Here is a 20638-nt window from a genome sequence, read left to right on the forward strand (position 1 = left end):
TCAGTGCTTCCTGCTTAAACTTTTCCCCCAGGTTTCTGAGAGGCCCGCAACCTCTCTGGAATTTGATGGTGAGTGAAATACAAAAGTAGAAAGAGAAGGATAATGAATACAGGATGGTGGGGAGCAGCTGGGATGATAGCACCTATTGCTTTCTGTTGCCTCCATGTACACATTCAGCAGACAGTATCCTAAGGAAATCAAGGTAAAATTGAACAAGAATCATTCAATTGGTGGATGCATGAACAAAATGTGATCTATCCATATATATCAAATTTATAAATATTAGACTACTTAGCAATAAAAAGGAAGGAAATAATGATCATGCTATAACACAGATGAAGTTCAGAAACATTCTGCTAAGTGAAAGAGGCCAGACACAAAGAAACATACATTGTATGCTTCCTTTTATATGAACTATCCAGAGAAGGCAAATCTATAGAGACAGCGCGCAGGCTCAGCGGCCATGGCTCATGGGCCCAGCCACTCCGCGGCACGTGGGATCTTCCCGGACCGGGGCACGAACCCGTGTCCCCTGCATCGGCAGGCGGACTCTCAACCACTGCGCCGCCAGGGAAGCCCTAAACATAGTCTTTTATTTACACAAAAGACTATGTGTAAACCAGAGGCCAGCATGTTCACAATGACTGATTATTCCCTTCTCTCTGCTTGGGAAGTCTCTGTGGGAAGCTGAGTTGAATGAGGCCTGGGAAGTGTAGACTCTACAAGAAGAGTTGGCTGGGTCCTCTTCACGATCAGCCTCTATTAGCTGCAACTGCCTGCAGAACCCACCTCTGTTCTGATGTACCTGGCACTGTGAGGTCTTCGAAATCTCATAGGCCCTTTCACAACTCAGGTTTCTCACCTGTAAAATAGTAACTGCTTCATAGTCATGAGGGTAATATATGGAGAAAACCTCACAGAATGCCTGGCCACAGGAATGCTCACATGCTCACAGCTGTTGTCACCATTCAAGCAGACTGGCAGCCCCAGCTACGGCCAGAACATCCTCAGGCAGCGATCGAAGACACCCAGATACTTCGTTCTTGCTTGCTGCATCTGTTTTCCAGGTTCTGGGCCAACCACTCCACTTCTGTTAATCAATCTTTCTTGAACCAGGGAGAAAGTTTCCACTTCCTCACATTTCCACACCGTTCAGCCCCAAAGAGGCCACATTTACAAGTAAAACCTCATCATCATTTTTCAGACAGTCAGCATACTGAATGCCCTTTTTGGGTTTGGGGAGCCCCCACCCCACAACTGACACCCCACGAGGCAGAGCCCATTTCCCTCCATAGAAGCTGAAAACACCAACACTTACTTTCCCAGCCTCCCTTGCACCAAGGGCTCAGACATATGACCTGGACGCTGTCAACCAAACACCTATAACCCACTTTTGAGATGTGGACTGTGACACTACAGAATGGGACCACTCCACCCTAGAAGTGGGGGGCAGCAGTATCCAACGTCCAGAATCGGTGGTATCAGTGCTGTAGGTTGGCTGGGGTGCCTCAGGCATTGGCAGTGCAGGCTGTATCTTCACAGGACCAGTTCTATGATATTATTTTTGGCATTGCTTCTGGCAATGCTAGTGTCCTTATGAGAAACCAGAGAACGTGTACACTCTCTCTCCATCTGCACTAACTGAGGAAAGGCCACATGAGGACAGAGCAAGAAGGTGGTGATCTACAATCCAGGAAGAGGCCTCACCGGAAACTGGGTCAGCAGGCAGGAAAACATTTAAGGGGTGAGGCTTCCTCAATGATCCTGGCCCCCTCTCAGCAGTAGGAGGCTCTAATGGCCTGGTTCCAGGATAGTTTTCTTCCTCTTCCCCATGGGACAGGGATTTTTCTTTTTCTTTCTCCAGCCTCATTTGATCTTCACCTGTACTCTGGGGTGAAAGGTTGCTCTCCTTCTCAAGCAGATACTGCTTTTTTTACCTAGCAGAGATGAGTTCAGGCAGGGCTTGGTTTCTTTTCCACAGGAGCAACTGCTCACCTCCGCCAGGCCTGCACTACCAAGAAAGTCTCATCTCTGGTCTCCACTGGTACCAAGTGTTCCTTGTGAGTGCCGATGGAGGACCGTGTAGAAGTGCCTACACGTAGGCATAACACTCCCCTTGTGTCTCAGGCACCTTTCTTTAGATTTCAGGCCATTGGGTTACTTCAGTTCTCTGATAGGTTCAAGAAAAGTTATGACTTTGTGGATTATCTGCCTTTCCTTGTTACGGTGAGAACTACCCTCTTCACAGTTTTCTACATTCTAGGCAGAAGGCAGAAGCCTGAAGCCCCTAGATTTAAAATAATCAAATAAAGAAACTGAACTTCAATTACTGCAAATTTGCCATTCTACATGACAACTTGGAGTTTTTGTTTGAATTTTTTTTTTCTACTGAAGTCACTACAATCAACCCTGAAAAGCAAAAACACTGACAGTATTGCTATTTCTGGAATATTCTGTGATATGGGACTATGAATTTCTGACACACTTATCCTTATGTTTAAGACTTTTCCTATAATTTGTTATAAGTTGCTTCATTCAATACTTTTCAAATTTAAAACAAAAAGTGTTCTTCACTCATCTATGAGTAAGGATAAATGACAAATCTGGGTATAATCTTTTTTGACCATTAACACAGAAAGATCAATTTTAAAAATATAAATTTGGAGAAGATTCAAAAAATAAAAATTGCAATATTCACTGTACTTCAGACTAACATGTAAGTTCTTCCTTTTTCTCAAAAAATATGTTAATGTAAATTAAAACTATTAATCTATTACTTTTCCTCTTTTTACTCTAAAATTTTAAATGATTATACATATATGAAGTTCAATAAAAGAAAATTTTCACTGTTTTATTATTATTTCAATCGTTACTAGAAATAATTTTGTAGAATAAAGGGTGTTAAAAAATGATGCACTACAGGTGTTGAATAGGCTCAGTACATCACTGACAGAGAAATGTTATAGTGACTGGAATGACTGATCTGTATTATCGAATAGGTAAATGAGTTACTGTTCTACAATTGTGGCAGGGAGGGGGTATGGGAGGAATCCAGGGAGACTAATATCCTAATGAAAAAAACTCTATCAAAGTACTAGTAAAATGCAAGGTGAATTTGGAATAGATATAGGAAAATCATAATGGTAATATCTGTCAACTACTGCCTCATGACACGCTGCAGATCTAAAGATTGCAGCAATGAACTATAGTCTCTTGCTATATGATTTATATAACATATTTACATATTTTAGCTATCTATATAAAATTTTAAATAATATATATTTTTGGGGCTTCCCTGGTGGCGCAGTGGTTGAGAGTCCGCCTGCCGATGCAGGGGACACGGGTTCGTGCCCCGGTCCGGGAAGATCCCACATGCCGCGGAGCGGCTGGGCCCCGTGAGCCATGGCCGCTGAGCCTGCGCGTCCGGAGCCTGTGCTCCGCAACAGGAGAGGCCACAACAGTGAGAGGCCCGTGTACTGCAAAAAAATAATAATAAATAAATAAATAAATAATATATATATATTTTAATCTATTTTCCACTTTTTTCTTCTACACTATTTTATATACAAGATGTTTTGCAGTTAACTTTTCAATTTAGTCCACAGGTTACGTAATATCTAGACAGGATCAGAGTAAGAAGAGAAATAGATATTACCCAGAGATCCAAAATGCGGAACCAGACACAGCACCGATGGTATTTTGGTTTGGGCCCACTGAGAGGAATGAGCACTTTGGGATGTCTTTGCTCTTGACTCTCTATTCTCCTCTCCTTGACCCTAATACAATTATTTTACCATTAATCTATTCTACTTGCTTCTAAAACTTGCCTCAAATCTTTTTTGATGCTTGTCAAGGTATAAATGAAAGGAAGTATGGGAAAGAGGTAGAGTAGAAACAGACCTTTAAAAGAAATATATGATATAGGGCCCTTATAAACAGAGCTATTTTACACTCAATTCATTTTCCCTTTTTTTCCAAATCATTTCTTAGAATAGTGCTTCACCTGACTTTCATAGAGGCCTAGATAGAATCTGATCACTAAGGCCTAGAATTACCCAAGTCCTGTGGGGCTTTTGAGTTGAGACATTTTACATTTCTGTTTGGCTATTTAGATGTCTTTTATTTCCAAAATTTTGCCCACAAACACAAACTCCCTGAATATTTTTGGCATGGCTTATAAATAGCATCTTTGGTACCATTTTCACAGATCAAAATGGTTCATAATAAGAATTCCCATCGGAAGACATTATTGAGCACCTGTACTCTGCCAGCTGTGCTAGGGTCACAGGTCAAAGAGATGTTGACTCTAACCATTAAGGAGGAGAAGACTGAGATGAAAACAAACTGTGCTAATACAGTGTGACGTGTGCTATAATAAAAGTTTACACAAAGAAGTATAAGCGTTCCGAAAAAATTTACTGTGTCTGAATGAGAGGGAGTTCAGAGAGATAGATGTAAGAGGGAAAGTTTCAGAAAAGTGACATTTAGTTAAAAAGGGATTTAATCAGCAGAGAGACAGGATATTTCAGACTGGGTTGGAAGATATAAAGAACGTGGATTTGGAGGTAGTCTTAATTCCAGCTACATGATTTATTAACAATGTATATATGAACCTTAGGCAAGTCACATCTCAACTTGAGTTTCTCACCAGTAAAAATGAGAGGGATTGCCTGAAAGATCTCTATGACTCTCCCTACTTCCTACAGAGTATATTTACAGCAATCTACACTCTAGACAATAATTCCTTCAAAACAGTAATAATACATTTTACAGCATTTTATATCCAATGTATTCCTTGATTATAGAATCCACACATGTTCTGTAGACCACTCTTCCCACAAAAGATAGTATTTTCCATCTCCCCAACAACTTCAATTTCTCTCTCCCTACTGGCGTTTCTCCTTTTGTCACAAAGAAGTATCTGTGCACAAGTTTATCATATCTTCAAAAGAAAGCAAACCTTCACCTGACTCTACTTGGTAATTTTTTTTTTTTTTTTTTTTTTTTTGCGTTACACGGGCCTCTCACTGCTGTGGCCTCTCCCGTTGCGGGGCACAGGCTCCGGACGCACAGGCTCAGCGGCCATGGCTCACGGGCCCAGCCGCTAGACGGCATGTGGGATCCTCCCGGACCGGGGCACGAACCCGTGTCCCCTGCATCGGCAGGTGGACTCACAACCACTGCACCACCAGGGAAGCCCAGTAATTATTTTAAACAGCCAAACTTCTGAATTTTAGCTCACCACTGAAACTTCTAAACTAGCTGTTAATCCTATGTGATCAAAACTGCTCAGGGATTGCAAGAAAACAATAAAATGCCGAAAATATTGTTCATATGAAATGACCAGCTCAAATCTGCTCCATCTTTCTGATGCCTTTAATGTTGCTGATGGTGCCTTCTTAGTTCCGTTTCCTCTGCTCCTCCTGATACTTATTTCTTCAGTACACACATAATTCATTTGACATTCACTGAGTGCCTATTTTATGTCATGAGAGTAACAAGATCGCGTTTAAAGAGTTTACAATAAAAAAATAAAAGGAGTTTACAGGGAGTTCCCTTGCAGTCCTGCGGTTAGAACTCAGCGCTTTCACTGCTGTGGCCCTGGGTTCAATCCCTGATAGGGGAAATAAGATTCCACAAGCCGTGCAGCTAGGCCACAAAAAAAAAGTTTACAATCAACTGGGTCAACAACTAACAAGGATATAAGGTAAGATGTACGTAAGTACTAGAATGCTTATGGAGTCCTGTGGGAGATATGAAGTGGCATTTAGGGGTGGACTTGAAGGATAAGATTTCATTTTATAGAAAAGGAAGAGAATTGTATCCAAAAGAAGAAACAGTAATTTTAAATGCACAGAGGCAGAAAGTACAATGTGTACTTAGAGAAACATTACTATAGGGTGAAAATGGAAGTTCTTTTAATATACACGTATTTTTATGAAAAGAATAAATAAATGGTAGTTAAAGAAACAAAAGGCTTGGGCTTCCCTGGTGGCACAGTGGTTGAGAGTCTGCCTGCCGATGCAGGGAACGGGTTCGTGCCCTGGTCTGGGAAGATCCCACATGCCGCCGAGCGGCTGGGCCTGTGAGCCATGGCTGCGGAGCCTGCGCATTCGGAGCCTCTGCTCCGCAACGGGAGAGGCCACAACAGTGAGAGGCCCGCATAACGCAAAAAATAAATAAATAAATAAATAAATAAATAAATAAATAAATAAATAAATAAATAAATAAATAAATAAATAAATAAGAAACAAAAGGCTTATAGTGAAAATAACAATCTTTTGCCCAGTCTTTTTCAGTCTCTGGTCTTACTCTTTAGAGGTAAGCTTTCTCGGCCATTTCTTTGGATATTTGCCATCACATTTTAAAATAATGTACTTTGAATACAATTTCTTAGTTTATAAATTCTGGCTATATCTACAATCTGCTCTGAGATGAAAATCTGACATTCTAAGAGCCATCCCCCTCATCTTGCAATTCAGATTTATCACTACATTTGGTTAAATCGATTATCAGTGTTTACTGCCTTGCAAATATTGCTCATAAAGTACCAAGTTGTGTAGTTTAATTGCTATATTGCAGCCCATACTGGAGTTCAAACCCTGAATAAGGCAGTTCTTAGCAGTGTTAACTTTGAGGTAGTTATTTTATGTTTCTGCCATTTCCTTGTGTGTAAAATGAGCACAGGATCTACAAGGTTGTTTTAAAATCAGATTAGGGACTTACCTGGTGGCACAGCGGTTAAGAATCAACCTGCCAACGCAGAGGACACGGGTTCAATCCCTTGTCTGGGAAGATCCCACATGCCACAGAGCAACTAAGCCCATGCGCTACAACTACTGAGCCTGTGCTCTAGAGCCCGAGAGCCACAACTACTGAAGCCGCGCACATAGAGCCCGTGCACCACAACAAGAGAAGCCACCACAATGAAGAGTAGCCCCCGCTCGCGGCAACTAGAGAAAGCCCGCGCGCAGCAACGAAGACCCAATGCAGCCAAAAATAAATAAATAAATATTTTAAAATAATAATAAAATAAAATCAGATTAAATAGTTAATACATGTAAAAGTACATAGAACAATTACTAGTACTTAGTATACAGCCAAAAAATGTTAGCTATTCCTATTACTCTTGGTTTTGTACTCAAGTTTACACTTGTCTTTCTCTTGTGCACTTCTAGTTGCTTTATCCATGTGGGACATGAACTGTGCAATATCAGGGACTCCACTCACATGGAAAGAATAAATGAGGTTATGCAATAAGGCAATCTGTCTCTATATCTAATAATTTATCAAGTCTTTTCTAAGAGTCAAAAAGCCCTCTCAAAGCCCTCTGTCCTGCTCTAATAAAGGGTTTCTTTTTGTGCTGTCATCATGGGTCTTTCCTGTATTACTCTTCTGGATTAGTTCCACTGTTTCTTTGACCCTAAGTATCTTTATTTTTGATATACTCCAATTTGCTACAGCCTATCTACAAGCAACTTCTTAATATGGTGTAAGTAAAATTTCTGAATCTTTGAATGTTAAAAAAAAGTTTATTCCATCCTAATAAATGACTAACAACTGAATGAAAATTTAGATGGAAAGTAATTCTTACTAGCAGTTAAATTAAAAACTGCTCCACTCTTTCCTAGAATACAGTGTAGTTTTAAAGAAATCTGATGTTATTGATCCTCTTTTCTTTCAAGGGGATTTTGAGGATCTTTTCTTCTGCCAGTGCTCTAAAATTTGACAAAGATATGTCATTTTTTGATTGATTACACTGAGCTGGTGGGTCTTTCAATCTGGAAATTTGTGTCATTCAGCTCTACATTTTTCTTGTACTATTTCTTTGGTAATAGAACCCCTCATTTCTCTATTCTCTCTTGGTGGAGTTGTTTTCCTTCTGGTTTGGTCCATTCCTCATATTCTTGCTTCTATTTTCTATCTGCCTTTTGGTTTTGTTTTTCCAATTGAGACATCCTCTATTACAGGGATCCCCAAGCCCCAGACCACGGACCCCTGTTAGGAACCGGGCCACACAGCAGGAGGTGAGCAGCGAGTGAGCGAGTGAAGCTTCACCTGTATTTAGAGCTGCTCCCCTTCACTCGCATTACCGCCTGAGCTCCGCCTCCCGTCAGATCAGCGGCGGCGTTAGATTCTCATAGGAGCGCGAACCCTACTGTGAACTGCGCATGCGAGGGATCTAGGTTGCGCGCCCCTTAATGAGAATCTAATGCCTGATGATCTGAGGTGGAGCTGAGGCGGTGATGCTAGCACTGGGGAGTGGCTGCAAATACAGATTATCATTAGCAGAGAGGTTTGACTGCACAGAGACCATAATAAATCAGTTGCTTGCAGACTCATATCAAAACCTATCAGCGAGTGGCAAGTGACAATTAAGCTGCATCTTACGGAGTAGACTGGACATAAGCAACACACATCGGATGTCACTGTCTCCCATCACCCCCAGATGGGACCGTCTAGTTGCAGAAAAACAAAGTCAGGGCTCCCACTGGTTCTGCATTATGGGGAGTTGTATAATTATTTCATTACATGTTACAATGTAATAATAATAGAAATAGAGCACATGATAAATGCAATGCGCTTGAATCATCCTGAAACCACCCCCCAACACCCGGTGGAAAATCTATCTTCAATGAAACCAGTCCCTGGTGCCTAAAAGGTTGGGGACCGCTGCTCTATTACATTTCTATTCGTTCATTCATTTAACAAGTACTTACTGATGACTGACCTACTATATTCTTCTATGTCCCAGGCAATGTTCGGGTAACTGGAGATAAAGTAATATAATCCCAATCCTCATGTTGAACAAAATTGAAAAGTGGGTTAATTAGTAAGTGCCTTAAAGTATCATAAAGAAAAATTAAGCAGGCAGGCAGGAGACATGAATGGAAGTAAAAGCTGTTTTAGTTAGGATGGTCAGGAAAGGCCTGACATCAGAACAGTAACATAAATGAAATGATTAAGCAAGACATGTGAGGATCTGGGGGAAAAAGCATTCCAAGCAGAGAGAACAGGCTATACAAAAGACCTGAGGTTGCAAGAAGCCTCGTGTGTTTGACAAATACCAAGAGGCTAGTACATCTAGTATGGAATGAGCAAGGGAGAGAAAGGGATATGGTTGGAGGAATAGTCAGGAGCAGAGGGGGTGGTAATGTCACTTAGAGTCATATTATGGACATGGTAAGGAACATGGCTTTTTTTTTTTTTTTTTTTTTTTTTTTTTTTTTTTTTTTTTTGCGGTACGCGGGCCTCTCACTGTTGTGGCCTCTCCCGTTGCAGAGCACAGGCTCCGGACGCGCAGGCTCAGCGGCCATGGCTCACGGGTCCAGCCGCTCCGCGGCATGTGGGATCTTCCCGGACCGGGACAAGAACCCGTGTCCCCTGCATCGGCAGGCGGAGTCTCAACCACTGTGCCAACAGGGAAGCCCCAGGAACATGGATTTTATTCTAAATTAAGCCATTCTGAGCAGGCAAGTGCTACTTTAAAAAATAACAATCTGGCTGCTGTGTAGTAGATGGATTGTAGGAGCTCAAGAGTGGAAGTAGGGACACCTACAAGTCTCATAGTCGAAGCAAATGTGATAGTGGCTTGGTTAGGAAAGTAGCAGTAAGTGGAAATTAGAGCCAGAATATATTTAAAGGTTGAGCTAATAAGAGTTGCTAATGAACATGGGCCATTAGGCAGAGAAAGGAATGAAGGATGATTTAAGAGGTTTTTGCTTGAGCAACTGGATAAATGATGTACCATTCAACCACCTAAGGAAAGATGAAGGAAGCAGCAGATTTGGATGGTAATGAAGAAGGAAGAGGATTGTGTTTTGTTTTTGTTTTTTATTTGGCCACACCACACAGCTTGCGGGATCTTAAGTTCCCTGACCAGGGATAGAACCCAGGCCCCTGCAGTGGAAGTGTGGAGTCCTAACCACTGGGCCACCAGGGAATTCCCAGGATTCTGTTTTCAAACCTAAGTCTGAACTGTCCCACATAACGGTTAAAAGCACACAGGTGAGTTGCATGCATGAGTTCAATTCCTAGACTGGATGGGTTAAGAGCCTGTAAAGGCTTCCTTTTTCTCTTTAAGAAGGAGACATACAGTTAAGTCTGCTACATATGAACAAGTTCTGCTCCAAGAGCACGTTGATAAGTCCAATTTGTTCCTAAGTCCAACAAAGTTAGATGAGGTACCCAACTAACACAATCAGCTATATAGTACTGTACTGTAACAGGTTTAAAAATACTTTCCACACAAATAATACATTAAAGAAAAACACAAAAAACTAAGAAAACATTTTTAATATTACAGTACAGTACCTTGAAAAGTACAGTAGTACCTGCTACATCACTGCTGCTTTTATGCTTGCTTCCAGACATCCTGGGCTTGAAATAAAGATACTGTATTACTGTACTCTATACAGTAAAGTACACAAAAACACAACCACTTGCAGAGGATGCACGCACGTGACAAAGTACGCCAGACACGTGAACTAACTTATAAGACTGGACATGTGAATGAATGCATGTTCACATCTTTGAAAATGCGCAACTTGAAGGTTTGTATGTAGGGGACTTGCTGTAATACCCAGTTTGTAAGTTAAAGTAAAAAAAGAGAAATTAACAATGCAGGAGAAGGCTGGGAGTAAAGTCCTTAAGTAGATGATAGGGAAGACAGAGTATATAACACCAAATGCAGGTAGGAAGATAAATTTGATAATGAAAAGATTTAGTGCTCCGTGCTTCTCTCTCTCAGTATAAAAAATTAGTTCATTAGTTGTGAGGAATTAGAAGCTGTTGGAGATTTGAGGCAAGTAAGCTGTGCAACAGTCACCTCAGAGAGTGGAGGACTGAAATAATCAGAGATATAAGATTTTAGCTAGGTGCTAAAGGCCCACTTCAGAATAGTGGTTATCAGTTCACAGTAAGTAACAGCACAACTGTTTTTCTCCAGGTAAAAACAGCTATGCAGGTATATATAGGAGCAGAGATGAAATATTGCAAGGAAGGTCAGGAAGCAAATGATAAGGGGATGATTATAGTGATGGCCCATGGAATCTAAACTGGGTGAAGAAGAAAGTGAATAACAGTGAGTGTATCTGTCTCACCTTTAGGAATGTGGGGTGTGGGATTAAAGATAGTTACTGAATGGACTTCCCAGGCCGTCCAGTGGTTAAGACTCCTCACTTCCACTGCTGGGGGCACAGGTTCAATCCCTGGTGGGGGAATGAGGATCTCACATGTGTGCAGCACAGCCAAAAAATTTTAAAAAGTTACTGAAGATTTTAAATCAACCATATAAATTATCACTTCAGATGGAAATGGTCTCAACACACCAATTAAAAGACATGAGATTGTCAGAGTGGATTAAAAAGCAAGATCCAACTATATATATGCTAGTGCTAAGAAATCTACTTTAAAGACACAGATATATTAAAAGTAAAAGGATGGAGAAAGATGGCTGGAGTGTTTATATTAATTTCAGATAAAGTAGACTTCAAAACTAGGAATTGTATCAGAGATAAAGAGGGACCCTGGAAAATAACAGATGTCAATTCCTCAAGACAGAACAACACTAAATGTGTATGTGTCTAAAACAAATGAACTTCAAAACACACAAGGCAAAAGTAAATGATATGAAAAGAAAAATATATAAATCCATCCCTATAGCTGGAGACTTCAAAACTCCTCTAAGTAACTGATAGTACAAGTAGGCAGGAAATTAATAAGGACATAGATGACCTGAGCAACGCTTTCAACCACCTTGATTAATTGACATTCAGAATATTCCACTCAACCATGTCAGGTTATACTTCTTTCCAAGTATGCATGTAACAATCACCAAAACAGACCATATGTTCCATGCCATAGAGCAAATCTTAATAAACTTAAAATAATAAAAATCTGAATAAATATATTATTGGATCCTAATAAAGTTAACTTAGGAATAAATAACAGAAATATCTGGGAAACCACCAAATATCTGGAATTAAACAATATACTATCATCTAAGTAGCCCTTGGATCAAAGAGGAAGTCTCAAAATAATTTTAAAGATAATTTAATCTGAAAAAAATGAAAATATAACAGTAAAATCTGTGAGATTCATCTAAAGCAGTGCTTTGTATTTTTTCTAATATAAGCATTAAGCACTTATATTAGAAAAAAGAGAAAGCTCTAAAATCAGGAACTTAAAATTTTACATTAAGAAAAAAGAGCAGGGACTTCCCTGGTGCCACAGTGGTTAAGAATCCAGCTGACGAAGCAGGGGACACAGGCACCCTCGTTCGGGAAGGTCCCACAAGCCAAGGAGCAACTAAGCCTGTGTGCCCCAACTACTGAGCCTGCACTCTAGAGCCTGCGAACCACAACTACTGAGCCCATGAGCTGCAACTACTGAAGCCCGCGCACCTAGAGCCCATGCTCTGCAATGAGAAGCCCGCGCACTGCAACAAACAGTAGCTCCCACTTGCCTCAACTACAGAAAGCCCGTGCACAGCAATGAAGACCTAATGCAGCCAAAAAAACAAAAACCAAGAAACAAACAAAATAAGAAAATGGAAGAGGAGGAAACCCTCTCCACTCATTTTATGAGGCCACCATTAGCAAAAACCAAAGGTAAAAAGAAAACTAAAAACCAATATCCCTTATGATCACAGGTGCAAAAATTCTCAACAAAATATTAGCAAACTGAATCCAGCATCATATAAAAAGGATAATATATCATGACCAAGTGGGGTTCATTCCAAGAATGCAAAGCTGGTTCAACATTTGAAAATTAATCACCATTTAAACAGACTAAGAAAAGCCTCATGATTATCTCAATAAATGTAGAAAAAGCATGACAAAATTCAACATCCATTAAGCTTATAAATAGAAGGAAATTTCTCTAACTTAATAAAGAACATCTATAAAAAGCCTATAGCTAATGTAATTAATAAGACAGGTTGAAAATGAAGTAAAACTGCCTCTATTCACAGATTACATGATTGTCAACATAAAAAAGTATAGCTACTAACTGAGGAGACTCTGGGGGAAACACTGGGCTCAGGGAGTAGTCAAGCTTCAATTTTGTTTATGACAATTCTAAAAACTAGGGCACGGTGGAAGGAGGTGGAGAAATGGTCAGTTAGTAAGACTCAGTCAGATTAGGAATTAGTTTTTTACAGTTAAAACTCTGTTTTAGGTCAAATAACCTTTGAGTCTTGAACTGGATGAATTAGGTAAACCAGATAAAAAGCATGATGTGATTAGTCTTGAAAAAGCTCTAGAAGTTGTATAATTAGTTATGATTATAGCTTCCTTCTTGGGATGGGTTCCTTAGGCAGTTTGTGGTGATAAAGTGTGTGACAGATCATGGAGATCTTATAAGGAATGCTTTGGGTCTCCCTTAAATCCTTTCAGGACAGAAATAAATCTGAAAGAGAATCAATTTTTTTAAGTTTATTTATTTATTTATGGCTGCATTGGGTCTTTCTTGCTGTGCACGGGCTTTCTCTAGTTGCAGTGAGCAGTGGCTACTTTTCATTGCAGTGTGTGGGCTTCTCACTGCTGTGGCTTCTCTTGTTGCAGCACAGGCTCCAGGCATGCAGGCTTCAGTAGTTGTGGCACATGGGCTCAGTAGTTGTAGCTTGCGGGCTCTAGAGCGCAGGCTCAGTAGTTCTGGTGCACAGGCTTAGTTGCTACACAGCATGTGGGATCTTCCCCGACCAGAGCTCAAACTGCTGTCCCCTGCATCAGCAGGCAGATTCTTAACCACTGCGCCACCAGGGAAGTCCGAGAATCAACTTTTAAACTTCATGATCATTTAAAATTTTTAAACGTTATTTTTATTTATTTTATTTTTTTTCAGTACGCGGGCCTCTCACTGTTGTGGCCTCTCCCGTTGCGGAGCACAGGCTCCGGACGCGCAGGCTCAGCGGCCATGGCTCACGGGCCCAGCCACTCCGCGGCATGTGGGATCTTCTCGGACGGGGGCATGAACCCCTGTCCCCTGCATCGGCAGGTGGACTCTCAACCACTGCGCCACCAGGGAAGCCCGAGGTTATTTCTTAAAGATCCTTTTTTTCTCGTTAGTGTTGTATGGGTGCAAAGAATTCTTCAACGTCAATTAAGAATAACTAGACTTTTAACTACTCTTCTGTTCCCTACATTGTTTCCTCCAGTTGTTTTTTTTTTCATCTTGGTTTCTTTCATGTTGAATGCATTTCTCAAATTTTTTCTTAGTTTTTTACATATGGTTAAGGGTGAGGCACTGAGAGTACTGTGACTACTGTTTATTGGCTACCATCAGATCATCTATCAGTTCCTTTCTTTCATTTATTAGTCTTATCCTAAACTATTTCATCCTTCTAGTCCTCTATGTACTGAAATGGCTGCTCAACGCTGCTGCACAGCTGGCATTCTGGATTTCTCTTCATTTATCCCAGAAATAAGCTCTGGTTTGTATCTCATCTTTCTTTTTGCATGGCTTACTCCTCCATTTTGGTGGAGTAGGTCATTCAAGTACTTATCAAGAAAGGGACAATGAGAAGACAAGAAAATTCTTTTGACATTTGGAATATATGAAAGTATCCTTATTCTACACTGGTACCTCAGCTGGGAATAGAACTGTTAGAAATAATTTTCACTCAAAACTTAGAAGTCGGGGCTTCTTCCCTGGTGGCGCAGTGGTTGAGAGTCCGCCTGCCGATGCAGGGGACACGGGTTCGTGCCCCGGTCCGGGAGGATCCCACATGCCGCGGAGCGGCTGGGCCCGTGAGCCATGGCCGCTGAGCCTGCGCGTCCGGAGCCTGTGCTCCGCAACGGGAGAGGCCACGACAGTGAGAGGCCCGCATACAGTTAAAAAAAACAAAACAAAACAAAACAAAAAAAACTTAGAAGTCATTGCTTCCCATATCACTACTGAGAAACTTGACACCATTTTTATGCCCACTTCATTTTAGGGGCCCACTCTCCATATTCCAATCCCATTTTTTAGACTTTCTCGTTTCTCCTAATGTTTTGAAACAAAATATGCCTTATTATGGGTCTTTTCCCATTCATTGCATTCATTGTGCTGAGTACTTTTCAAAGTGAAGTGTCAAGTGTCCTTGATTATTTTCTTGATCTTTTGCTTTATTCCATTTCCTTTAAGAAACTCCTTATAGTTAGATGTTGGACAATCTGGAGTGGACCTCTTAAAAAAAATCCATATTTTTGGATTTTTAAATCTTTCTAATACTCCTTAAACTTCAAATGTTTTAACTAATTTTTAATTTGAGTTATATTTAATTTATAAAGCATTCTGTACCTTCTTCATAGATACAATTTCTTGCCTTTGAAAACATTTTCAGGTTTTCTTCTTTCTGTTATCAATCTTGTTTTGGTCTTGGTTATTAGTGCTGGATTAATCTTCAAAAATCATGTGAGTTTTTTTTTTTTTTTTTTTTTTTTTTTTTTTTTTGCGGTATGCGGGCCTCTCACTGTTGTGGCCTCTCCCGTTGCGGAGCACAGGCTCCGGACGCACAGGCTCAGCGGCCATGGCTCACGGGCTTAGTTGCTCCGCGGCATGTGGGATCTTCCCGGACCGGGGCACGAACCCGTGTCCCCTGCATCGGCAGGCGGATTCTCAACCACTGCGCCACCAGGGAAGCCCATCATGTGAGTTTTGAGTTTGTTCATACTTTGAAATTCACTTGGTGGGGACTCAACTTTCTCACTGGAAAATCTTCAAATGTCCGAATCCCTTCCGAGGTATTTTTCTAGGACCACTGGGTTTCTACAGAAAAGGATCCTCCCTCCTTTTCCCTTGAGACTTGTCACCATTCTAGAAACTAGGAATATGCCATCCAGTACACAGAATTTTAACTTATCTTCATTTTCAATCTACGACGACTGGTATCTCTCAGTCTGAAGACTTGTTTCAAATTCATAAGACAGCAATTCTCATTCCATGGTAAGAGGACAGTAGTAAACTACCTCCCTTCCTAACTGGGTAGAAAGGAATAGCCTTTCAATCAACCCTACTTCCAGCTCAAAATCTCACCCTTATATTCAGCAGTGTCTTTTTTCTCCTATTTCTAGGTTATTCTGAGTCTTAAGGAGTAAATCAGCTTGCTTCTAAATAAGCATTCCTTCCATAGTCAAATTTTTAGGTTTGAACTTCCTCGACTATACCAAATCAGTTTCTACTCTTCAGTCTGCTTTCCATCTTCCATTCTGTGGCGCTACAGATTTATACCTTTAGAAATATGTCATTTCAGTGGAGTTTTAGGAGGCAGCTAGTATTAAAGCATTAGTGGTATCCATTATGTTAAAGTCCAGGCAGTATAATTTGTAATACAGAAAAATAGGAAATCATCCACACATCTAATAGGGTAATTGATATGTAAAATATGGTAGCCCTACTCAAAGACCTATTTATAGCTATTTAAAGTATTCATGTGAAGAATTTTTAATTTTTTGGTTGTTTATTTAATTTTGGCTGCGCTGCGTGGCTTGCAGGATCTTAGTTCCCTGACCAGGGACTGAACTCAGGCCCCAGCAGTGAAAACACCAAGTCCTAACCGCTGGACTGCCAGGGAATTCCCAAGAGTTTTTAAAGAACTGTGATTATCAGTTTTAAAAAGTCTAATATTGACAATTATATACTATTAACTTAATTGTGTAAAAACAGCACAGCAAGGAGAAAATATTCCAAAATACTTAACTCTAGGATGTAGAGTTAAAAGTTTTGAGGGCTTCCCTGGTGGTGCAGTGGTTGAGAATCCGCCTGCCGATGCAGGGGACACGGGTTCGTGCCCCGGTCCGAGAAGATCCCACATGCCGCGGAGCAGCTGGGCCCGTGAGCCATGGCCGCTGAGCCTGCGTGTCCAGAGCCTGTGCTTCGCAACGGGAGAGGCCACAACAGTGAGAGGCCCGCATATCACACACACACACACAAAAAAGTTTTTGGAGTCTAAGGTTCTTGAAATTAGCACATTTTTACCACTAAAACTGCTTTTAAAAATAAAAGTAAACCAAGAGATAGAGTGGATAGAAAACCCAAGTTCTCAGTCTGACAATGTCTTGTTATCTCTGGGCAAGTCAGGGCCTCATTTTTTTTGTATCTGTAATTTGGAAGGGCTGTCAGATTTTCAGAACAAATTTAGTATTATGATGAAGGCCAGGCCCAAACTGTGAGAGTTAACAAATAAAGAGAAGATGCAGACTATTCAGAAGGCAGCATTTTGTAAATGTGATGAGTAGGAAAAGGAAATAAAACCATGAATAGTTTAATGAAAAGAGATATGGAGGAAAGAATGGCTCAATAGTGCCCCCCAAAAAACCAACTAAGACCTGTAGAAAGTAATAAACAGTATGAAGAGGTATCCTTGAGAAGAGAAGCAGCTTACTCAAAGGCCCAGTGAAGAGAATATCAATCTACTGAATGGAGTTGAAAGGGTTGGGGCTAGAACGTAGGACTGGAAACTTGAACAAATTAAAAGGATTACCATTTAGGGCCAAGGTCTTTGACTACACTCCCTACATGCATGCCGTCCCACACAGGCACTATTTTCCCCTCCTACCCTCCCTTCCAAGGGAGGGAGGGTGTGATCAAGGTTCACAACCTTGATCTTCTTTTACTACATCTTGTCTTTTTTTCTTCCTTTCATAATCTCTCCCTATCTCTTCATCTTTTAATTACTACCCCAATCTAGGTATCACAGTCTCCTTTCAGTTTACTTTTGAATCTTACCTCTACCTCAGTTCCAATGCAATTTGTTTCAGTGAGTAAATGCCCCTTACCTGTACATGCCCTGTGGCCAAAGTCACACTACTTTCTCAATGCTTTTGTGTATGCAACAGCCCTCCCTCAACCTAAATTCCATTACTAAGTGAAGATAAAGGTTAGGGATAAAAATAGGGAGTGAAGAGATACTAGGTATAATTGATGGAAAAGAAATGTAATTAACTTACTGTTACAAACAAAGCCCAGAGTTACTTAAAGAGGAATAAGCATATTGCTTAATGACCTGGAGATAACTCAAAAACAAAAATCAGAGATATTCAGAAGCTACTGTCTCTATGGATTAGTAGTAGAGGTAGGAAGAGGATCACACATTTTCCACTATGGACTCTTCGCCACTACTAATTTTTAAAAATACACGTTTATGGGACTTCCCTGGTGGCACAGTGGTTAAGAAACCGCCTGCCAAAGCAGGGGACACGGGTTTGAGCCCTGGTACAGGAGGATCCCACATGCCGCGGGGCAACTAAGCCCATGTACCACAATTACTGAGCATACACTCTAGAGACAGAGCGCCATAACTACTGAAGCCCACGTGCCTAGAGCCCATGCTCTACAACGAGAAGCCACCACAATGAGAAGCCCACACACCATAACGATGAGTAACCCCCACTGGCCGCAACTAAAGAAAGCCTGCGTGCAGCAAAGAAGACCCAATGCAACCAAAAATAAATAAATTTTTAAAATACACATTTATTATTTGGAAAAATAATATTTTTTAATGAAGAAAATCAACCATGCTAATAATCACCTCAGCAGACTATTAACCTGAATTTGTTTCCTTATTAAAATTTTGCCTTTGTTTTACCTCCAGGTCATGACATCTTAAGGTTAACTAACCAAAGATGAACTACCTCTTCTCCTCATATACACAGAAGTATGACATTATGCAATTAAGAACTAAAGTATCTGTAATAGAATACAATTATTTTTAGGGCCAATTAGATTTTGCAGTTTAAAAGATCTTTTTCTATGGGTTGCACAAACCAAGAACAATGCTATTTATTCTTCCAAATATCAGAAAAAAAGTGTGTCTGGTGCATGTAAAGCAACTTCAGTAGAAGTCATGAAACTCTACAGCTGAACTTAGTTCATCAAAACATTCTATTCGATTCATACCATGAGGACTGGTTTGGATATACTTCCCTTGGAATGAAGACCTCACTCTCACCTGAACTGGTTTTCCATTTCATGCTTGCAAAGGATCCCTCCACATTTCCTATTTTAAGGAAAACAAGAATAGCATTTCAGGTCTCAAAAAGCTACCAGGTTTAAGTAGGCACATATAAATAACAATATTAAGGGATTGTCCCCCCAAATAACCTGTGACTCTAGGTATCCAACTTATTTTAATTGATCTATTTTTAAAAAGGAGACTGCAAGTCTCCTTTTCCTTAAAATTCTGTAATTTTATGGTTAGGAGATACCACTGGAACATCATAAACCCTGTTCCTCAGTATTACTTAGGACAGGAGGACATTCATCTATCAATATAATACAAATAACAATGAATGCATATAGCAAAGGAATATATATTTTTCACATACTAAAAATGAAGAGCTGAGGAATACAGTAACTAGAGAGCTGAATGTTACCTGTGTAGGAGATAAAAGTCACTACTTGCTGCTCTTAAATAAAAATTAGGTATATTCTGTACATGTAGCTAAGCTTTTACACTGTAAGGGAGAAACAAAGTACTAGGTATATTAACTAAGTATGAAATACTCTGAGTTTCTGAAATTTTGCCCCATTTTATAGTGTTTGCTTTGTTTTATCTGTGTATCTTGAAAAAAGGCTCTACAAGTATCAAGTATTGTAAACTGAGTATTTAAAAGAGACTGCCCTTTTTGATTCTGGTCAACATCCTATTAAAAAGTAATTTATGATAAAAGATTAAGTAGATTTATAAAGTTGTGCTTTAATATACTTTTACTGAAATTCAATGAGGGGAAATGAACATTAAAACATGAATACTTGAGTAGACAGTATATTACTGTAGGAAATACTCCTAAAAGCTTTAGAGAATGTTAATTCTTTAATTCTTTGATGAATGAAACAAAACACGTACCAAGTGTTTACTATCATTTCAATTTGACCATCCTGTGCTAAGGATTAGCATGAGAGCGCTCTCGAATTCCATTTGTTATCCTTGATTTTTAATATGTGAAGATATAGCTTGCTCCATGAAAAGAGCTCTTCATACTGGTATTCCAGTGAGAAGCAATTCCATCTCCAGGCTATAGTAACTCATAAGCCTGCTGAAAGCTGGTAATAAATGCCCCAGAGACACAAAGTTAACAATAAGTTTGCCATATGAAATAATACAAATCCTAACCAACATAGCCTCTTCTAATTATCAGTATTAACAGAGGCAGAAGTAATCCAGAATAGTATAACCCAGAACTTGCTGAAACAATTCAGAGTCCTTGCCACTGTATAGGCATGCTTTCCAGAAAGATTTGTGCTTACATGAAAATAATATTACTTTCAGTATCAACTACCTCTGGATTATTCTAAATTTTGGATTAGAATCTAGCCAAATAGTGTTATATTTTCAAATAAAGTTTTAATTAGAATTTCAACCTATTTTAAAATTCAAAGCACTAACAATTTATTGCATTTATCAACATATACTCCTTACTGTAAAACTTGCCTAATAGTAATATCTACCTGGTTGTTTTTCTTGTTGAAAGCAATGTGGAGGCTTAACTGCCTGTCTATTGATGAGCACCCAGAAAGAAGATATAAACCATTTTCAGGGGAAAACATGCATGCATTTATTTTTAAGAATTCCCAGTAAGGGGGAAAAAAAATTCAACATCTTTAAAAATGTGTTTATTTTTTAAAAAATCAGTTGTGTACAAAAGTGTTTCGT

Source organism: Kogia breviceps, chromosome 6 (genome assembly GCF_026419965.1).
Source record: "Kogia breviceps isolate mKogBre1 chromosome 6, mKogBre1 haplotype 1, whole genome shotgun sequence".
Classification (NCBI taxonomy): Eukaryota; Metazoa; Chordata; class Mammalia; order Artiodactyla; family Physeteridae; genus Kogia; species Kogia breviceps.